The sequence below is a fragment of the Balaenoptera acutorostrata genome, chromosome 2 (assembly GCF_949987535.1).
Source record: "Balaenoptera acutorostrata chromosome 2, mBalAcu1.1, whole genome shotgun sequence".
Classification (NCBI taxonomy): Eukaryota; Metazoa; Chordata; class Mammalia; order Artiodactyla; family Balaenopteridae; genus Balaenoptera; species Balaenoptera acutorostrata.
Genome location: NC_080065.1, coordinates 140,991,537 through 141,001,019, shown reverse-complemented (window position 1 = coordinate 141,001,019; position 9,483 = coordinate 140,991,537). Strand labels below are relative to the sequence as shown.

The 9,483-nt window shown below is 41.1% G+C and overlaps 1 protein-coding gene across 1 annotated transcript in view; it reads right to left on the bottom strand.

Moving 5' to 3' along the window:
- The window catches only part of SGCD (sarcoglycan delta), a 413,743-nt gene that overhangs the window by 332,439 nt on the left and 71,821 nt on the right, over positions 1-9,483 (bottom strand). The gene's annotated exons all lie outside the window — the stretch shown is intronic.

The window sequence follows — 9,483 nt, the reverse complement described above, 5'->3', positions numbered from 1 at the left end:
CTGCATGTTAAACTCAGAACTTTAATGACCGAACGGAAGGGATGACTGATAAGGGAACTTCAGGCAGGACCTTTGGGGAGATATTACTCTAACTAGTAGTGCCAGCTCTCAACAGTCCTGGAACACTTGTAAAAAGGGGTTAAAAAGATTTGGATGTTGGTTGAAAAGAGTAAGGGCACTGTGTTAATAAATCCTTCCTCTGCCAGCGTCAGGACAGATCCCAAGCTAGGCCTCCAGAGGCAGGAGAGAAGGAGAATAAAAGATCCCTTTGCCCAGAAATTCATCAAAGGAACTCCTGCCCTTGGTTAGGAGCTGTCAGAGATCACTTCACCCTGCTTCACTGGAACTCAGCATTTGAAATGTCAGGCACTTTCCTAGCAATGACTGATGCACTCTTTTGGGGAGGATTCCATATTGCTGGCTAACTTATCTTGTGTTTGAGTCTTGTCTCTCCGTAGACTCTCAGCTGCTAGGGGAGACCCACCTCATTCAAGCATGTGAATCTCTGAGGCCCTGAGCACCGTGCCTGGGGAGCCATGACTCACAGTGAAGATACACCTGTTCAGTCCGGCTGACGGGCCCCACACAGCTATGCTGGACAATCTGAGTTCTGGTCTAGCTGTGTGGCCTTAAGCAAATCACTTTCCCTCTCTGAACTTTGGATTTATCTTCTAAAAAGAGAGTTTGGCAAACTGCAGTCTGTGGGCCAGTTCAAGGTTGTGGCCTATTTTTGCACAACTTGTGAGTGAAGGATTTTTTTTTTTTTTTTTTTTTACATTTTTAAGGGTCTATAAAAAACAAAACAAAGAAAAATATGCAACTGAAACCATGTAGGGGCCTCATAAGCCTAAATTTTTTTACTATCTGGCCCTTTACAGAAAAAGTTAGCCAACCCCTACTCTAAAATGAAGACAATAGACTAGAACAAATGCTTTTGTTCTTTTAAATTTTGTTTGCTCGCCATCCTCCAAAGGAACCATCTCTCTAAAGAATTTACAAGTCCAGATAGTAAATAGATAACTTAAGTGCAAAGCCACCTAGGGTGATGCAAGGGTTGGGAGCTTGGTGAATATCCTTTCCTCCGGACTCCTCAGCAAACCCCTCAGGCTCCTATAGTACAGTTTGAAAGCCTCAGACAAAAATGATATGTAAATCCTCTTTTTCTTTTTGGCCCAGGCATTCTTTGTTTTGGGGAGGCAATAGAGCTGAGTGGTTAGTGCTTAAGAGTGGGAGTCAGAGTATTTGGGCTGAGTCCTAGCTTTATCTCTTATTATCTATAGGCATTGGTCAATTACTTAACCTCTCTAAACCTCAGTTACCTCAAAATAGGAACCACAAGAGTAACCTACCTCTAGGGCTGCAGTGAAGGTTAAATGGAATAATGCGTGCACAGCATTTAGCAGGTCTGGCAACACACAAAGATACCAATCAGTAGAAGCTCTCATGACTATTGTGAGGACTTCTCTTCCTTTCTTTGTCTCTCACACACGCCTGCCTCTTGCAACAGCTTTAACAATGCGGTTCAGAGGTCAACAAGTCCCGTATCATAAAGTACCTACCATGCTCCACATCCAGGGACACTCAATATATATTAACCAATCAATACTGTTGGCAAAGGGCTCAGCATCCCACAGTTGAGAAGCTCACCAAGGGCGTGAAATATTTTCCCTGAATTTCACTCCATCGCCCCGCTTCCCTAAGCCCAAAGCCCTCCAGATACCCTCCTTGCTGTCATAATAAAAATGCACACAAAACCACACATATAAATAAAATATTGTGCTGCTCATGAGAGGCAAGCCAGCAGTTTTCTCATCACGCCAGTGACAAGTTTATGAGCTCTACAACCGCAGTCGAAATATTTTTGCTATTTTCATGATTTTCTTGGCTTCCGTCCCAAGGAATTAATCATTCCTCCAGCACTGGGGAGAAGGTGAGAAATCGCAGGCATGACTGAATGACATGATAGTGTATTCTCTTCGCCCACGCCGAATCTCTCTCTGTGCATGAAACTAAATCGTTCCAGGGGAAAATGTCTTGCTGTGGTCGGAAAGTATGGAAGCATAACTCCTCCAGGGCCAGGTAGTTGGACTTCAGTTCTTTTGAGTTTCACAAATTCTAGGTGACGAAAGATGAACATACTCAAGGTCTTGTGGATATGCCGAAATTAAAGTCATGATGTCATTGGGTTGGCAGGAAATAGTTGCTCTGGAGGACCAACAAAGGTTATGTATGACTGAGAAGAGATACTCCTGTGACCCAGTCCGGACTCAGCAAATGTGACCTAGAAGGGACTCATCATCTAGTCAGTCTCCTCCTCACTCTGCAAGTGAGGAAGCTGTAAACCCACGGGCTTTGGAGACAGACACGCATGGATTTGAGACTCTGCCTCTCGTTACCAAATCACCTAACCTCTCTACCATCCAGCTCCTCTCTGCAAATGTTACCTTCTGCACAGAAGTATTAAGAGGATGAGAGACACAGTTTAGCCCAGGGCTCGGTACATGATGAAAGACTGAATATACAAATACACAGTGGCCAGATCATATACACAAAGACAGCTGTGACCCACAATCAAGACAAGCTGCCCAGGAAACCAACCCCTTATTTACAATAACCCACTCTGGAAGCCAGCCCCGCTGTAAATCAGATTTGCAAGAAGTCAAGATTGTTATCTCTAGTGACAATGAAGGAGGCTAAACAATTACTTCTTTAACAATCAGCCCCACAGGGCCAGGACTTAATTAATAACTGACAGTTTCCCTAATTTTGTTCCCACTTCCAACTTAGAACAAACCAAAGAAAGCCAAATAAGCTCCCCTAACCAATCACATAGATGCCCGGCTTTCAGTTAGTCTGCCTACAACTTCCTCATGCCAACAGTCTCCAAAGCAGGGATATTGGAAGCTTTCCTACTTCTCTGCCTGCCTTTGAGTCTCTGCCAAAACACAAGTGATGGTGGCCAACTCCCTTGCTGTAGCAAGCTTTGAATTAACAGCCTTTGCTTGTTTCCATTTGGTCTTCCTTTACTTCCACAATGTACACACACCTACCCTGCACATCGCCTGCACAATCACACACATGTTTTCATACAGTGAATAAAGAAAAGATAAACATCTTGACAGACAGTGTTGTGATTTTCAATCCGTTGATAAAGCCAATGAACAAAGAGGTCATCACCACAGTGTGATTACTCAAGCTTGTTCTATCCAAAGAGAATTCTAAAAAGACTAAGTTTGCATTGTGTTGATCTTCCAAGAGCTTACCCAACTGTTCCCTAATTTGCTCACCAACTTTATGAATGGAATAGAGGTAGAGCTCACTGCTTCATTGAGCACAGAAGGCACAAAGCCAGGGCCCAGTAAAATGGTTTCTTTTTTTTAAAATCAGAAGGAAAAAGATGAGCTTTTAGGTGGAAGAAAATAATTTATACATATTATTTGCATACTGGTTTTTATACCAACACTGTTGCAGAATATACTTTTAATACATTTTGTGGACGAAGGAGCCCACAAAGGCAAAAGTTCCTGGAGTCTTCAAAAGTCATAGTATGGCCCAGGTCAGAGGAAATATTTGTCCTTTGTGGAAAAGTAAAGCAATGGTCACTGTCACTTATCTATTTCAGGCTCGCCGCCCACCCATAATCTCTCTTCCACATCCTGGTAATTCTCAAATTGGTCTTCCAGCTATCATCTGGTATGCCGACACTTTCGATTCATTCCTTCTGCAGGTATGAAAGCTAATATGTTCAATAAGGAAGAGCTCATTACCCAACTTGGGGAAAAAAATCATTTATAAACTTTGTTGGCCTCCCACAACTATTAGGATCACAATCTGGCCCTAATTTATAATTCTGTTTCACCCACTACTGCCACGCCCAGAAGTTCCCCATCCTTGGTTCAGGCAGGACCACATCATACCTGCCAAGGTGCTCCTCTGCTTAGCGAGAGCCAGTATATTCTGCTAAGATCCTGCTTCACAAATCGTATTCTCAGTGAAATCCTCTCAAGTGTCCAATATGAGATGTTCCCTCATCTTACTCCCAAAGCACCACTAGATCAGAATTGACTGTAATTAGATAGATAAATGTTGATCTTAGAACATGGCCTCTTTGAGGGCAGGAATCAGATCTTATCTGTTTAGTTTCTGAGTGCCAAGAACTGCCATTTACTAAGTGACATGCCCAGAACGCAAAACTCACCAGCAGCAAAGTTGGTATTAGAAGGTAAGTCAACAGTTTCCTGGTTTTGCTTTTAGTTCATCCCACATCTTAATAATATCCAGCTACACCAGGGAGGTAGATGAATGCTCTGGATATCAGGAATTGAAGTAAAACAGTGCAGTGCTAGTGAATATTTAAAAAGTCTCTCCAGGGAAAAAACAAAACCAAAACAAAAACAACCCTCTTGATTCATAACATTTGCCAATTGCTGTGGTGTAAATATCCCCACCATGGCCAATTTCAAGCTATTACCTATCATGTTGACTTCACTGAACAAAGAGCTGAGAAGAGAGGCCTGGGGTACACCATTATGTAGTATTTCCACCACACAGATGCCATAGTCTAAACAACCTCCAGAACATAAATAACCACATAATGCAATAAAAATAATTAAGAAGTAATGATTGTTTGAGTACTTATTATTACCTTTATTTTAATTAATTTATTTAACTGTAAATTTATAAATAAATTTAATTTTAATAATGGGTATGACTCAATTGGCAAAATTCCTGAAAATTTAACAATTGGCTCTTGTGGACCAGTACAAGCTGTCTCCAGTGCCCCAAAGATAGCAAGAAGCAGGGCTGGATGTAGCCTAGAGGGATGCTGTGAAAATAAATACCCAGAACACTTGAGAGTTTACATCAACAACAGAGTAAAGGCACTGCTTAGATTACACTTCATTACTTAGGCAGGTCTTCCCTGTCCCTGCCCTGTGCTTGGCTGTGACATGTCCCTTTTATCCTATGTGTGCAGTGCCTCCCTCTCCCACCAGACCATAGGCTCTAAGAGGTGGAAGACCTTATCTATTCCTCACTGCTGTACTTCTGCTGTCAGGTTCTCAATAAACGTTTGTTGAATGTGTGGATGGAGTACATATGTGAGCATCTCGTTGCCACTCTGTCACTTTTACATGGAAATGATGGGGGTAATGCTGCAAGACAGATGTCAAGGGACACAGGGTTTGAAACAGGAACCATAAAAGGGTAGGGAGATCAGCTGGGTGCTTTGTGTCTACCTAGAGGGGTGGGATAGGGAGGGTGGGAGGGAGATGCAAGAGGAAGGAGATATGGGGATGTATGTATTTGTAGAGCTGATTCACTTTGCTATAAAGCAGAAACTAACACACCATTGTAAAGCAATTATACTCCAATAAAGACGTTAAAAAAAAAAAGGGTAAGTCTTCACTCAGTGTGACCTAATGTTGCTTACATTTGAGAAATCCCTGAGAATACATTCAGTGTTTGTGTGCTAAAAAGACCAAGGTTTCAAATAGGGGTCAATTGCCATGCCTCTTCGAATAGTTTATATAAAGTACTAGATGTTAACTATGAACTAGAAAGAAGCACAGCGAGTAACAGCTTAATAAGCAAACTAAAGCAATATTGCACAGAAGAGTATCTTATTCTTGTCCACAGTTTAAGAAAAAAGGGTCACTAAAGAACATATGGAACTTGAATTCTTTTTTTGCCCTGTGTAATTTCAAAAAAAATAATAGTAACAAGCAGAGATACAGCACTACTATGTGCCACGCACTGTTAATGCATTTAGTCATATAATAACCCTCCAATGTATGGATTGCTATTATCATAAGGAAACTGAGACACAAGGAATTTAAATAACTTGCCCAAGGTCACATAGTTAGAAAGTAATGGCAGTCTGGCTCCAGAGTATCTGCTCTTAATCATTGTGCTATAGTACAGCTGACAAACAATGCCCAGAATGTCTAGAATGTCTTTGGAGCTTTATCCTTCTGGAGTCAGTCCCAGTTGTCATAAGCAAGAGTTTTAATCTTCTTAGAAGATCTCTGGGGGTAGACATCCAGTCTCTGGATGAGATGAGGAACAACCCAAGTTTAGGGACATATGAATGTCTTTCTTAACCAGTGGAACAAGGATCAGGAATTCCTGCCAGCTGCCTACCTTTGGGTAAACGCTTTAGGACATCGTTTCAAATGGAGATATGTCTTGTAGGAGGGAGAATTTGCTAAGCCTCTCAGGTTAGGTAGCCAACAGAAGGACCATGAGAATAAGACACAAGGGAAGCTTATCTTTGAAGAGGTTTGGGGAGAAAAAGCTTCAGAAATTTGTGCCTCTTCAAACATTTGAATGTTTGTGTGCGTGTATTTGTGAGAGGGTGGTGGGAGGGAATCTACAAGGAGGGAAATGTGACAGGCTCACTCTAGAGAAGGATCTTACCTTCCTTCCTCTCCCATGCCCATCACAAAGTCAAACCAATATTTCAGGTATGTGCAAGTGATGCCATTTTAGTAGATGCACAAATAACTGATTTTTTTTTTAAGGCATGTGTTTTTTTAAATTTCTTTACATTTTTAAAAATTTATTTATTTTATTTTTGGCTGTGTTGGGTCTTCATTGCTGTGCAGGCTTTCTCTAGTTGCGGCAATCGGGGGCTACTCTTCGTTGTGGTGCACAGGCTTCTCATTGCAGGGGCTTCTCTTGTTGTGGAGCATGGGCTCTAGGTGCTCAGGCTTCAGTAATTGTGGCTTGCAGGCTCAGCAGTTGTGGCTCACAGGCTTTAGAGCACAGGCTCAGTAGTTGTGGCGCACAGGCTTAGTTGCTCCACAGCATGTGGGATCTTCCCGGACCAGGGCTTGAACCCGTGTCCCCTGCACTGGCAGGCGGATTCTTAACCTCTGTGCCACCAGGGAAACCCCAAATAACTGATTTTTATGAGGCTAGTGTTGGGACCTTCCGGTTTCATATTGCGTATTTCAAAATAATATCTATATCAGGTTTTCACTTTCAGAAATATTTAGGGAGATATTTAAAATACAAATGGATCTCCATCATTCCTTTTCAGTTGCTAAAAGTTATAGATTAATAAAATCATGGAAGGTTACCAAGAATGGGAATGAGGAAAATTTAGAACTTAAAATTATTTTGTTAAGAAAAAGCAGGGCTTTTTTGAAGAAGTTGGAGGAACTGGTCTAATTAACTGATCTAAACTCTTAGCTGTATTTTAATGTAGCCCATGGATGGATTCTGGCACAATAAGGCATTCAGACTGCCAAATCCAAGATCAATTTGTAGGAGAAACAGCAATCAGTCATTAATTGATTTCTGATTCTATTCAGCTTTAAATTAAAGGCCACCTCCAGGCCCTTGCAAATAAAATAATGATCAGTGATTGGACACAGCTGATAGCAATTTGACTGCTGTCCATATCACACTACTGGGTTTGCCAAAGGCCTGCCACCTGGTCCTTGAATGAATCTGCCCACTGTATTTAACCCATCGATTGTCTCTCTGTTAATGAACCGGGGTCCATGGCACAGGAAGAGGTGTTCAAGGAAACTATCATCAGGAGGCTTTTTAAAAGAGCAAATGGTTCCTGTACTCACATCTTGAATATCTCAATAGTCACCTCACCTCTCTATCACATAGTTGCTTCTGATAGTAATTCAGAATCACAGGTTGGTGGTGCTGTCAACAAAAAGTAGCTTCACACCAAAATTTAAATATGACTTCTTTGCAGACTCAGAATGTGAAATCTAACTTATATAGCTCTTACATAGCTAGATAAACCACCAACAACTACTGATCCTGCAAAGATGACTTCGCACAGCTTCATAACTTTGAATCTTCCTTAGAATCTCTCTCCCTTCTTTCTCTCCTTTTCTACGAAGAAGAGTCAGAATAGAAAGGGCAGAGCACAAGAACTGTAGTTAAAGGAATCTTTGCTCTGAGATATCAAAATGGACGAGGTCAGTTTTAGATTGTAATATGAATGGGCACAGTGGGAAATTAATGTGCTCCACCATTTTGTATATTTGCTTCACGCCAAATTCAACGCTCATTTCTCCTTCACCATGTACATTTTCCCAAATAAGGACATTTTTCTTGGGATTATTTTGGGGCACTTTTTTTGGTTACAGAACATGTATTTTCTTTCTAACATCTCAGAAAATTATTTAGCGACCGTACTGTATGCCAAACAATAATTCTGCTCTAATAAAGCAATGTCAGGCTTCAACCTCTATTCTTCATCTGCTAAGACAGAGTTAGCAAAGAATATTTCATCTTCAGCTGGGCCCTGTTAGTCCTTCAACTCAGCTCACAGGTGCAATACATCATGTCTGGAGGCCCTCTGGTATTATATAACCCCCCATGCATAACTTGAATTAGCAAGGAAATGACATATTTATACAGCAATTAAAAATATGTTTAGCATTCCCTGAGGTGCCACCCCTCCCAATGATTTAAGCTAAAGCACATTAATCATCTGGCAGGGTGTAGAACAATAGAGAGAGCAGGTGTTTCTGTACCCAATGCTTAACACAACACATAGAAACAGAATCTGAATTTCCACAACCTTGACCTATCACCACACATTGATTATACTTACACTTAAACAAAGCATGCTCTTTCTTTTAAACAACATCATTTGGAGTTTTCACCTACCCAAATGCATGAAGCTCATGTGCTTTCGTGTTACCCACTTCACAGTAAGATCATTTATTACTGAGCATGAACAAGAGGAAAGAGGAAGGCGAGCTCATTCCCAGAGGTGTTCTTGATTTGAAAGTCTATGCCTGACGGGTCTTCAATGCTGTGAGATGCCAGAATTTGTTAGACAGTTTGGAATGTTCATTCCTGACTGCTCATAGATGGCATTATTTTCAAAGCACACTTTTAACTGCTGTGTACTTCTCCAAACATAACAAAAACAAGAAACAATGGATAAACATACCTCAACTTGGTTGACCGTTCTGAAATACTTTTTTGGGTGTGCTAAAAATACTAAGATGAGCCTAAGAGTGTCTTGGCTGATCCCAAGGTAATGCCAGTCAAGTACCAAGTACCGGGCAACCAACACTGCATGACAGGAGCACTGCATCCCTCTGTTATCTAGAGCATTCTCAAGTCAGAGATAGGGAGGGAGCCCTGGGCAGCTCGTCATCAGCAAAATACCACCCACATTTGTATGGGGCTTTGTGTTTCAGAAAACATTTCCACATACTTCATTTCACACAGGCACATGATAACATGTATCAGGGGTGATTATGACCCCTTCATTTACAGTTGAGATACTTAATTTCCTGAATTTTATCTGACTTTTTAAACAAAGCACATTTAAAAAGTTGCAGTCAAACTCAGATATCTATACTTAAGTCTATCAAAGGTGATGATGGTAACAATTGTTTGTATGGATTATATTTTCAGTATGTGCTATGTAACATCTGTATTAAACTTTTAAATACGTTCACTCATTTAATCCTCACCACTCTGTTTTCATGGATG